The sequence below is a fragment of the Anabrus simplex genome, chromosome 10, assembly GCF_040414725.1.
Source record: "Anabrus simplex isolate iqAnaSimp1 chromosome 10, ASM4041472v1, whole genome shotgun sequence".
Classification (NCBI taxonomy): domain Eukaryota; kingdom Metazoa; phylum Arthropoda; class Insecta; order Orthoptera; family Tettigoniidae; genus Anabrus; species Anabrus simplex.
The window spans coordinates 20,473,478-20,486,368 of NC_090274.1; positions in this window are offsets into that span (position 1 = coordinate 20,473,478).

The following is a 12,891-nucleotide window of genomic DNA, read 5'->3' on the forward strand; positions in this document are numbered from 1 at the left end:
GTATTTGTTCTAAATAGTGGTTTCCTTTAATTCTGAAGAACACGGATAATGTTTGCTTTGTGATGATGCCTAACATCTAAGGTCATCGGCCCCTATATTGTTTGTTAGCGATTATGTTTGCTCACAAAGAACAACAATGTATGATGTAGTAACTTTAATTTGAGATATTTTTAGGAACTCTCACTCGTAAAGAACGCCGATAAGTTAATTTTTCACCTGCTCTGAAGGCATAATTCAATGTAAACTTGAACTGTCCCTTGAGTAGATCAGTCAGTGCGTCAGATCCATGTTGATTTAAACAAAATATCTGGATGGGTGTTATGGTCGTTTAGAGGAAATTTGCTCTTGGTTCCATGATCCCTTGTTCGATTCCTGGTCATGCCGTGCCCTTTTTTGTTCTGTATACTCCACAAACTGGCAGCCGAAGTCCTATAGAGATCGTCAGTAGTCCGTTCTGACCCATCACCCTAGCGAGTTGTAATTGATTTATTGCGTTCAAACAGCACAGCTCATATATAAAGATTAGAGGTGCTGTTTGCGTTCTCCATGGACCATTGGTTCAATAAAATACGATCTAGGTCAGGCAGAAAGGACGGTGGGTTAAACACACCCAAGGAAATGTTCATGTAACGTCCTCTCTGCGAGTTGTACTAACAGATGTGAAATGTTAGCATAATCTACTATCCACTTGTAAAACATCTTCACCGTAATCACAAACACAAAGAAGTAATTACAAACTGTATGATTAGTTTTAAAGAATTCCCGTGGCATGGAGGAAGAACATCTGCTCCTTATCCAAGCGCTGACGGTTTTATACCGGGTTGTCCAAGAATTTCTGCCCTGGATTGAAAGTTGGAACCGGGTAGTCTGCTCGGGTGATTGGTCAATGTCTTGGTGTACGGTCTTCGGGGTCCCATGATCATTCACGACGGGATCGTTGTTGGAAATACTAAGCGTAAAATCGAAAATCCTTCAGTAATAATACTTAACGAGTTATCTTCATCTTACACATCGTCATCTTATACAGGATTTAAACGGAATGATTCACATTGATGGATCATCTACGGCATTGAAACTAACCCAATAATAATAATAATAATAATAATAATAATAATAATAATAATAATAATAATAATAATAATAATAATAATAATAATAATAATAATAATAATATAAATAATAATAATAATAATAATAATAATAATAATAATAATAATAATAATAATAATAATAATAATAATAATAATAATAATTGTACCGGGAGGTACACATCAACTCCCCACATTCAAAAGAAGCGCCTTAAAGAACTCTATCTAGCAAAGAAAACGTGAAACAGCTACTGCATGAAGTTGGGACATTTATCAGAAGATGTCACTGCTGAATAACTGAGAAGTTTGTCATTTCTAAGTTTCCTAAATTGATTGGATTTATTTTGTTTTATTTTGGTGTACATCAAGAAGTTTGAACTTTTCTCCATAGATGTCTCTACAAAATTTGAGGTCACGCACTCTGGTGCAAGGTGGAATAATTTGTTATTGAGAGAACTTTTGTGTTTATAGGTTTTCTCAAGGAAATTAACTTTCATTTATTTTTTTATATATTTCAAGGTTTGCAACACTTCCTTCTCTTCCCTCCAGCTTTGGTGTCTGGCCAATCAAATTTTTCTGTAATTATTTTTCAGCCTATCACAGGCTTCATGTTGGTTTTTTGGTGTAACTTTTGATTCTGCCAATAAAAATGAAAGGGTGGGTCCGGATTTTGTCCAGAATCCTCTCGAACAATCCCCTTGGGTATATAAGCTGAGGCTGTTCTGGCTACCTTGTCTCATTGATCGTCGAAGTTCTGAGTGTGTGTGTTAAGACAGGAGGAGGGGTGCCGCATTCTTCGGCAGGCAGAACACCAGCCCAGGTAATGGTCACCAATTTTCTATCTTTGTAGCTGCCTCCGCAAACTTATCCGAGGGGAAGGTTCTAAACTTTAACTACTTAACCATCTCATTCTGAAATGTAATAGTCTTCTTTTCTAACGTAAACTTCATAAAAGTCTTTAAGTGTAAATCGGGGATAGAGAGTGTGTTACCCTCTCGAGTCCCCCTTCAATTTATCGTGAGGTGACTACGATTTTGTATCTGTCTCTCTTTTCCGCAAACCATTAAATTAACCCTCATTCGAGTCACCCCAGTAGCTTGGGATTAGCCCCTGTTTCATCGGCCCGAGAGCCCAATTAGGGTTTTATACTAATTTTCTAGGAGCGTAAGTGCACGCCTCCCATCATTTTGTGTTCGGGCCAGTTATTTAACCTGTTTTTCTTTTCCACGAAGGCCCAGTAGTTTGGAGAACATGTAAGCTCTTTTCTGAGATTCCTGTATCTTTGAGGGATGCCTCTGGAGGGATATAGATTTGTAACCTTTGGAGCAAAGTGCTCTTGAATTGGGAGATTTCTGTCCTAGTCTTAATAATACCACATTTGTGAAATTCTAAATTTGTAAACTTAGGGCTTGAAGCCCAAAAACTGTTAAATTCCTTATCTTTGGGATTGCTATTTTGTACCTCCTTACCAGTACCTGAAGATATTGTTTGTTAAGTTTGAGATTCTAAAAGAAATATAGCCTTTATTTAAAGTTTTAAATTAATTTTTGATATCGTAGTTAGACCCATTTAAGCCCATACCTTCTTTCACCTCTTTGCGTTCCACAGATAACCCCGGAATAATAATAATAATAATAATAATAATAATAATAATAATAATAATAATAATAATAATAATAATAATAATAATAATAATAATAATTGTACCGGGTGGTACACCTCCACACCGCTAATTTAAAATGTGCGCCTGTTGAAACTCCTCTGCTGGAGGAGGGCTGAACTTTATCTACGCTGTTAATTCTTTACCTACTCAGAAGATGTCACCACGTGGAAAATTTTGAGTTTTTGAACTGTGTCATTTTTGATGTGTTTTTGTTTCGCCTGAAGTAAGAAGTGTAAACTTTCTCTCCTAGAGGACACTACTGAAGATCTACAATAGTGCAACCTAGTGCGGAGTCAAAGAACTATTTTGTTGGAGAAAATTTAATTTCAAGAGTTTGTTCTTTGTTAAATTTCCTTCTGTCATTGTTTAAGTTGGCAATATTTACCCCTTTCTTCCCCTTGTTATGAATGTATCCAATCCCGAAATTCTTCTATTAATTTCTGACCAATCTGGTGTATCTTCCCCCAACTTGTATCGGTTGCGGGGTCCTACCCAATAAAATTATTGTGGGCGGGTGTTTTCATTCCCCTAACGCCTAGAACCTTCCGCGAGAGGATATAAAATGCTGATTTTTGGGTCTCAGCGCCACTTCTGTTCCATCTTTCAGTGTGTTAAGTACATAGCAGGAGGCGGGAAGCGCCTCTTTCTCCGGCAGCGGTCAACAACAAGGTAATGGCCGATTAATAACTTCTTTCCTTGCTAGCTCAGCAGTTTAACTTTCGGGGCGGGTTCTAAGCGTTCAACCATGTAACCTTTTCCTAAAATGTAACTACTCTTTTCATATATTCTCTTTTAAAGTTTCATACTGGGATAGAGAGTGCTAACCCTCTCGAGCTCCCACTAATATTGTTGTGAGGTGAACTTAGTTTTCTCAATCTATTCTTCGTTAACGTAAAACAAATTGTTCTCTTCTTAAGTCACCTCTTTAGTAGGGGATTAGCCCTTGTATTAACGGCCTAGGGCCAAGTAGGTCTTAATCAAAGTGTATTAGGAGTGCAAGTTCGCCTCCTCTCAAATTGTTTTAGAGGTCATTTAATTAACCTGCTTTTCATTTAATAGACCTCAGTAGATTGGGTATTTTACCCCTGTGTTTATGTCCGTTGAGGACAGCTTGAAGGTGGAGTTTGGTGTGGCCTGGGAGAGGCTTAAATTAAAGAGCGAGTGGCTCTTTTGGAAACGGAGTGTTGTGTGCCTCGAGGAGGCTTTACTGTGTAATTTGGAGCAAGTGCTCCAGGGTTTGATTGGGGTCTTCTGCCCCTTTGTTAAAATTTGTATATCGGAAAGTTGGGCTAGTTGCTCAAGAATTGTGAACTCAGGGCTCGAAGCCCAAATTCTGTAATCCCTGTAATTGTACATTTCAAATTGTGTTTCGGCTACTAAGTACCTGTTCTTTGTTATTACTTAATCTTGAAAAGAAAATATAACCTTGTTAAATTTTACATTAACTTTGATTCCGTAGTTTGAGACCCATTCACGCCCGCACCTTCTTACACCTCTACCTACCACCAAAACACGGTAACAATAATAATAATAATAATACGTACCGAGCGAGCTGGTCACCCGGTGAGCGTCACGTAGCTATGACCTTGCATTCGGAAGATGCAGGGTTCGAATCCCACCGTCGACGATCCTTCGTCGTTTCTCATTCTGACACCAGGCAAATGCTGGAGCTGTTTCTTAACTAAGGCCATGGTTGCTTCCTTCCCACTTATAACGCCTTCCTATTCCAAAGTCGCTATAAGACCTATCTGTGTGGGAGCGATGTAAAACAAATGGTAAAAAAATCTAATCCGGCATAACCTAACCTAATTTAATCTGGATTGACGCAATCGGGCGTAACGTAACGTAACCTAAATTAACCTAATCTTGCGTAACCTAACTTAACTTAGTGTAACCTAATCTAGCCTAATCTGGCATAAGCTAGTTTGATCAAACTTAGTACAATCAAAACTAAGCTAATCTAGTCTAACTTGATGCAATCTAAATTAATCTAACCGAACATTCCAGCCATCCGTCTGGGCAGCAGCTGTCTTAGTAGGCCAAGGTGCTTAATGATATGAATGTACAACAGGTGGACTTCCACTACGGCATTACAAACTAGAGGGTGGGAGTCGTTCAAAATCGAACATATTGTCCTGTGTTACGTTCACTGCTATATCGAACAGAGACGTGCGTGTGGCTGATGAAGTTGTTACATCATGCCTTAGAAGATTGCTCTGTTGATGTGGCTGCATTGCCCCAGGTACGACGCTATTTGTTGTACATGTCGGCTGTAACTCTATGTAACATAATTACATAAAGGTCAATTGTTCTAGTCCCGAATAAAAATTAATGGCATCTATATTTATAGAACACAATTCTGCCTCTATCAGGACAAATAGCAAAGAAATCAAAATAAAATAGTTTGACTACTGGTGCTGGTTGATATGATCCATCACTAGGTGGCGCTACTGTAGCTAACGGAGAACAACTCACAGTAAAAGAGTTTTTAAATGAGATATAAAATCGTTTCGATTTGGAATTTTTCCTTTAAATAAATAATTTAAAACAGTGTGTTCATTACTGTGCTGTTTCAAGATTGTGGTCTTTATTTGCTGACCCGTGATTGCTTCTTTTTTATAATATCTGTTGAATGAAAAATAGCATACAATGTCCCGTGTTTCGGAAGAAAATTGTGAGGAATTCGGAGTAATTATTCCACAATGAGTAACAAGTAGAGTCCGGTTTTTTGGGCAGTGATAGGTGAGAATATACAATTACTAAGCGGGTAACAAATATAGTCTCCCCAACACAACCGTCATGTTATGAGACTTGCATAAACTTTAGGGGTACGGTCCATTAGAATCCCTAGAAATTATGTCACTCTTCCTGCATAACGGAAGAACGGGCTGGTTGACATTTCCTAATAGCCAGATTAGTTTGAATTCTAACCTGTTACTTCCTAAAATTCCAGAGTCTAGTAATAACTTCACGATACAATTTCAGAAATTGTTTCGTCAGTAAGGTTATCAATACCTGAAACTTTCATGTGTCTGGTTAAACTAAGTGATCTTTGAGTACCTAATTCAGCAAGAAACTGGTTTCTCAGGTTTGCACCTGTGTGAGCTTACATTCGGGAAATGATGGGCTAGAATCCCTCCCTCGGAAGCCTGAGAATTGTTTTCCGTAGTTTCCCATTTTCACGTGAGGTAAATGATCGGGCTATACCTTAATTAAGGCAACGGTCGCTGCTTTTTCACTATTAATTACAACAGATACAAAAGAGATACATGTTACCAAGTTTTGATGTCCTTAAATTACAAACATTATTTACAACGCATTGCCATCAATGAGGGAGTCCTCTGATACCTTCAGCAGCGCGTGTTGTGTTGATAGTTTGAATGGAGCGGTCTACTGCCTGAGGGTTCTCTGGAACAGTTCTGAAGCGAGTGCAATTGAATATGCCAGAGGTCGTACAGTACGACAGTGTCATCAAGGTCTTCAAGAGCCTTGTGGGGAATCTGCATTGCCTTCAACGAGGGACGCCAGAATTTGGAAGATATGCGTCGGCCAGGTCGTTTTAGTGTCAGTGAATAAGAAGTGAATACTCTTGCCACGTTACTGGACACTGGTCGACGCCATGCGATTCGTGAGCTAGCCCGAGACACCGGATTAGCGAATACGACTGTGCCTCACAATCTGAAGGAACGCCTGGCTATGAGAAAATTCGTCATTTGAAGATTCCTAAATATTTAAACGATGGTACAGTTTCAATCTGTATAATTTTTGTGATATCAGTAATCAGCAGTTCTCCTCTCCTTCTGAATTTACCACCTTTGTTTTTGCACTGTTAATTCTCGTTAGCACTTTTAAATTGACGAAAAGATAACACCAGATGATTAGCGAATTTACTGTTTCCTCAAAAAAAGAAGGTCGCAGAATGTTTCATACACACTGCCGTTTAACCGGACAAAACGCGCGTCTCCTTGCCCTCGTAGTGACAGCAGCGCTGGAGGCGGTAGAGAACATTCACGCACTGCCTGGTAACATGTGATTCAGTAAGGGTCATTTCTATTCGTCCTTCCTCTAGCTTCATACCATGATGGTAGCCTGAAGGTTCATAGTGGACAAAAGATGACCTCATACCATCGTGAGATTTTCAGTCTTGTAAAGGAAAAGGTAGGTTGAAATTTCGCTTGGAACATATTTATAGTCGGAATTGAGAGATGGACAGTTGGTAAGAAAGGAAAGCAAACAAGAAGGCGCCGTAGAGATGAGAATATAGTGGAGGACGATTTAAAAAGCTGACGAAAAAGAAAAAATCGAAGTATTGAAGGACGCCGTTGAAAAAGAAAAATAAACTTAACGGAAAATAAAAAAAGTACATTTGTAGGACATGAACGGTATTTGATTTCGCCATGTGGCAACACAGACGAATGTTGTAAATCTCCTAGGTTCAACATGCATGCTGCATACGAGCTCGCAGTAGAACAGAAACACTGGTTCTTACCAAAAGCAAAGAAGATAGCCTGCCTTTGTGGTGCAAACTACAGCAATTCATAGCTGATTTGGGAGGGTAAAACCTATAAAAAAGAGTTAGAATACGAGTGTCTTGCCTTATCAATGTCAAAGTGAAGAGGCTGACAACAAATAATTGTAAGCAAGTCTCGTTCAGCTAGGGCTTCGTTGCCGCTAACCCGCACTCCTATATTGAGAGTAGAGAGCTGATAAATGCACAATGTCATCGGTGTATGCTTGGCCGGTCAGAGAGTGGACGACAAGGTCACAGATCGGGCCGAATATTCGAACTTCTATCGGTTATTCTGATGTCCTGTGTGTTACATAGAATATTAACAGGCGCTTGACATTTATCCCGTATAAACTAAGTGAGAAGATTAAAAGTTAATATTTCGGCTTTCAAAGTAGATGAGTGTTATCTGTTGGCGCAGATGAAGAGACATTTAACTGAAATTAGTCCAGATTTGATTAAACTAATTGCGAATGCTAAAGAAATGAAATGTATTCTTACTCCAGTTCAAAGTAGCTTACATATTTTTCCATAACCGGCGAAGTATTTTAAGTGCCATTTCCTTAAGTTCACAGGAACTAACCTGATACCAAACCATGATAAGACCATTTAATAATATTCGATTCTATAGTTGTGAGGAATACTACTACATATATTTTTTATAAATTTTGGGCAGGAAAGTAGACTTAAGGTGTTTTAAATCGCTCTTTTTGATGGATTGCCTTTACCAATTGTTGACCTCGCGAAAACATTGCACTGCTAAATTTGATTTACGGATCACACGAACAGTAATATTGTGTGAAAATAGGAAATAATAATAATACATTACTAGAGAGATGCAACTTCATCAACAGCGTGTTGGAATATCGTACCTGGCTTAAGATGTGAGGTTTGCGATACTCTCTAATTTTGTTAGTTACAGGGACGATGTTCTGTACTGTTGCTTACGATCGCGCTTTCCACGTTTAATGTGTCGCTTCGAATATATGAGTCTGTCGAGGAAAATTGCGGAAATGATTTGTGTTTCCACTTAAAACACTTGATGAAAACATTCCTACCGACATGAAGTCTATCGTCAGACCCATACCAAATTGTTTAGTCATTTTGTCGCTTTCGATACTTTGCATGTAAGGGTACAATACAAATCAGTATTTGTCTAAGAGTCGGCATCCGCCCCTCAACTCATTGTCCGTTTGCGACTCTATCTACCAGCACATTCCGAACTACCTGGTGCTTGCTGGCTCTATGGTTTTCTTACTAAGTGCTTCGGGGTTCGTCTTGTACTGTACTTACTGTAGAAGTTGGCTTGACTTTAGCTGTATTATTGTAGTGTTGCTCCAGTTTCATAGACGACCAGTAATGATCGACTGCGTAGTGGGTTGCTTCACATATATTACAGGCGCTTGAATGCTTTCTGCGAGATGTCGAGCACAACACTTGTTCCCATTTCATTCCTAATTGCTTCTCTTATGTCTTGAACTGAAATTATATTTCATGCAAAATCCAGGCCAAGGAGAGATATTAACATCAGAGCAAGGAATACTGTGCTAAAACTTGCGAGAAGAACTAGTACAAGTAATATATAAATGAAAAGAGATCACAAGAAGGAGAAGCGATACAGTAACGGAGGATTTTAATTACAAGTCGTTAAAGAGCGAGTAGATGGCACATTTAATGTTGCAGTAGTGTGCATTACATTGTGAGCGAAAGGCGTTGGAAAATGAACAATAGATGTAAAATATTACGGAGCTGATAATCAACTATAACAGCGGTATTCTAACTTTCTGGTTGGCGTACCCCCAAAATCCAATTTATTTTACCTTCTTACCCCCGAAGTACTACAGTATTGCGATTATACCAGAAATGCCAAATAATAATAATAATAATAATAATAATAATAATAATAATAATAATAATAATAATAATAATAATAATAATAATAATAATAATAATAATAATAATAATAATAATAATAATAATAATCTTATTCCGCGGTATATCCTGCAGGGTCGCCGCACACACTGATATATGGAAGAGTTGTGGCCGGGAAATTAAGGTCGCATGCCCTTTCTGACAGCACGGGATTATCACCTAAATATCGCACCCGAACATCACCGGGAATCAAACCAAGGTCACCTAGGTGCAGGCAAGAAGCTAAGCCGCTACACCACCCCGTCCTCCAAGAATTTTCTTTCTTTCTTAATCCATTTACTCTCGGGTTTTCCCTCGGAAGGTCTCAGCGATGAATTCCACCTCTACCGCCTCAAAGGCAGTATTCTCGGATGCCAGACTTTGGGTCGGGGGATACAACTTGGAAAGAGGACCAGTACCTCGCCCAGGCGGCCTCACCTGCTATGCTGAACAGGGCACTTGATGGAGAGATGGGAAGATTGGAAGGGACATGCAAGGAAGAGGCCGTGGCCTTAAGTTGGGTAGCATCCCGGCATTTGCCGGGAGGAGACGTGGGAAACCACGGAAAGCCACTTCAAGGATTGCTGAGGTGGGAACCGACCCACCTCTACTCAGTTGACCTCTTGAGGCTGAGTGGACCCCGTTCCAGCCCTCGTACCACTTTTCAAATTTCGTGCCAGTGCTGGGAATCGAATCCGGGCCTCCGGAGGTGGCAGCTAATCACGCTAACCGCTATAGCACAGAGACGGACACCCAACACCAACAATAACAGTAATAACAATTATGCATTGTATATATATCGTCGTTGGGCGAATAAAACCTCGTACCTCCTTCGGAGTAAAGTTAACGGGAGAAGTCCAAAACCGTGCAGTCAGAAATGGCGGGAGAACTGTTCCCGACATTTTCACTGGTTAACGATAGCCCAATTATTCCAACATTGGAGTTTTCTGTTCCGTTCTCAGGCAACGCTGTAAGCCTTCACAAGACAGATGGAGAAAAGTGGTTTTCTTGTGAGTGGAATTCTCATTGTGATGGTAGGCCCCTTGCCAACCATCAGTCACAATCAAGTTGGGGAGTTTTCATTATAGTGGCAGACACTCACTCTCCACCTGCTTTTTTACATCCTCAGAAGGATTGTCATAGTGGGTTTCCCAACTGAAATCAACATAGGTCATTAAAAAGACGTCAGTAGAAATGTCGCGATTAAAAGCAATGCTGTCATATGAAATACTCGATCAAATGAAAAAAACCCACACATGTTCTTATTTTAAAGAACAGTACTGCGCTGCGCATCTAACAGTCAAAAGTTCCAGAGCTGAAATGACAAAGCCGCAGAGAGCCGCGAGGACACTTTAATTTCAGGCGGGGGGGGGGGGGGGAGAGTGGAGAGTACCAGGGCAAAAACTGGGCCCTTTTACTCTCTGCTTTCAAGGAGTCCCGGATGAGTCGGAAAATCTCAGTTCACTACGTTGGCGGGGGAAAAATCTATCTGACTTGGAGGCAAAAGTTGCCTCCAACCTAGAAGGGAAACCCCTTCTTCAATGCTTATTTGAAAAAAAAAAATGTACAATTTAATAAAAGTGAAGGGGAAGGATTTTTTTCATAAGAAACGGGTCTTTTCAGAGTTGTCAATTTTAAGTTGATGGATGGCCAGACACTTTTACCTAGTAACAGTGCAGGCTGTGGTATAAGGTGTTGATAGATGGCCAGACACTTTTACCTAGCAACAGTGCAGGCTGTGATATAAGGTGTTAATAGATGGCCAGACACTTTTACCTAGCAACAGTGCAGACTGTGATATAAGGTGTTGACAGACGGCCAGACACTTTTACCTAGCAACAGTGCAGACTGTGATGTAAGGTGTTGACAGACGGCCAGACACTTTTACCTAGCAACAGTGCAGACTGTGATATAAGGTGTTGATAGATGGCCAGACACTTTTACCCAGCAACAGTGCAGACTGTGATATAAGGTGTTGACAGACGGCCAGACACTTTTACCCAGCAACAGTGCAGACTGTGATGTAAGGTGTTGACAGACGGCCAGACACTTTTACCTAGCAACAGTGCAGACTGTGATATAAGGTGTTGATAGATGGCCAGACACTTTTACCCAGCAACAGTGCAGACTGTGATATAAGGTGTTGACAGACGGCCAGACACTTTTACCTAGCAACAGTGCAGGCTGTGATATAAGGTGTTGACAGACGGCCAGACACTTTTACCTAGCAACAGTGCAGGCTGTGATGTAAGGTGTTGACAGACGGCCAGACACTTTTACCTAGCAACAGTGCAGGCTGTGATGTAAGGTGTTGACAGACGGCCAGACACTTTTACCTAGCAACAGTGCAGACTGTGATGTAAGGTGTTGGTGGATGGCCACGACTGAGCGAATTATAGGACATATTTATGATCATTTGAATTTCCCATACGGAAATTTAACACATTTAAGCATGGATATGGTTTTGGGTTGGAGAGAGGCCATTCTGGAACTCTTCTTCTTGTGGCATATCCTTATTGGGTGTCGGCTGTCATCAGGGCGATCTGATTCTTGTTCTCAGCAACTCGGATAAGAGTGTGGGGTACTGAGCCAACACCATTCTCGTAGGCAAGACATTATCCTTCTTCCCTTCCTTCTCCTTCCTTCAATTTTATTTTGAAGGAGTCTGTATTTATAATTTCGAATGATATGTCCAAAGTACTTAAGTTTATTCTTTTAGATCTTGTGCATGACCTCTAGCTTTTTGTTCTGGTGCTGGAGTACGCATTCTGACAACCCATGGTAGCACCACATCTCTAAGTATCGGAGTATTTTGGTAGTGTTTCTGTTAAGGTCCAAGTCCCGGCACTGTACAATAAGACAGAAAACACATAACACCGAATTAAACAGAGACGGAGATTAATCTTAAAGTCCCTATTACAGAGAAGTTTGCTCATTCTCTTGAAGGCAGTCCTTGACTGTTCAGTCCGGGACCTAATTGCAACAGCATTGTTCCAGCTGTGATCAAGTAGGCAGCCACGATACTTTGAGCTTTGGTTTTATTTAAGTGATGTCAAGCTAACGGGTTGAATGACATGTGAGCTTATGATCATTAGTTTTGTCTTTTTCGTTTTTAAAAACAGACCTGCCGCAGCACTGTGTTTAGTAAAGTCTGCAGATCTTCAGCACTTGTTTCAAGCAGTTACCATCTGAATATCACATATTATTTACTGTGATCCCGATAAAAACGGTGCCTGATGTTTTCGTTCCAGCGCTTCAGAAAATATCCTTTCAGAATAGGTATTGAAGAGGAGTGGTGATGGACAAAACTTTGGCTCACTCCTTGCTTTATTTCAGTAGCACAGGTGTCTGTGCTGTCTACCTTAACTGATGCGGTCTGATTCCAATACAGGTTGGCAATTAATTCACGTGTCTCTATCATCCAGGAGTTAGTAATTAATACACTAGAGGTAGCATTGGCGCCACCGAATGCGAGAGAATCACTATAGCGAGCGGAGCATGTTGAAATCGCAGCTGTTTGGCAAAACGCTCACTCCGCTGTACTCATCAATGTAAGTAGGGGACTGTTAAAACTGTGTGGATATGGATAAGGTTTAAAATTATTTCATGTAGACATTTATTTATTTATTTATTTATTTATTTATTTATTTATTTATTTATTTATTTATTTATTTATTTATTTATTTAATACATGTGCCACCAACAGAGACACGCTCCAATTA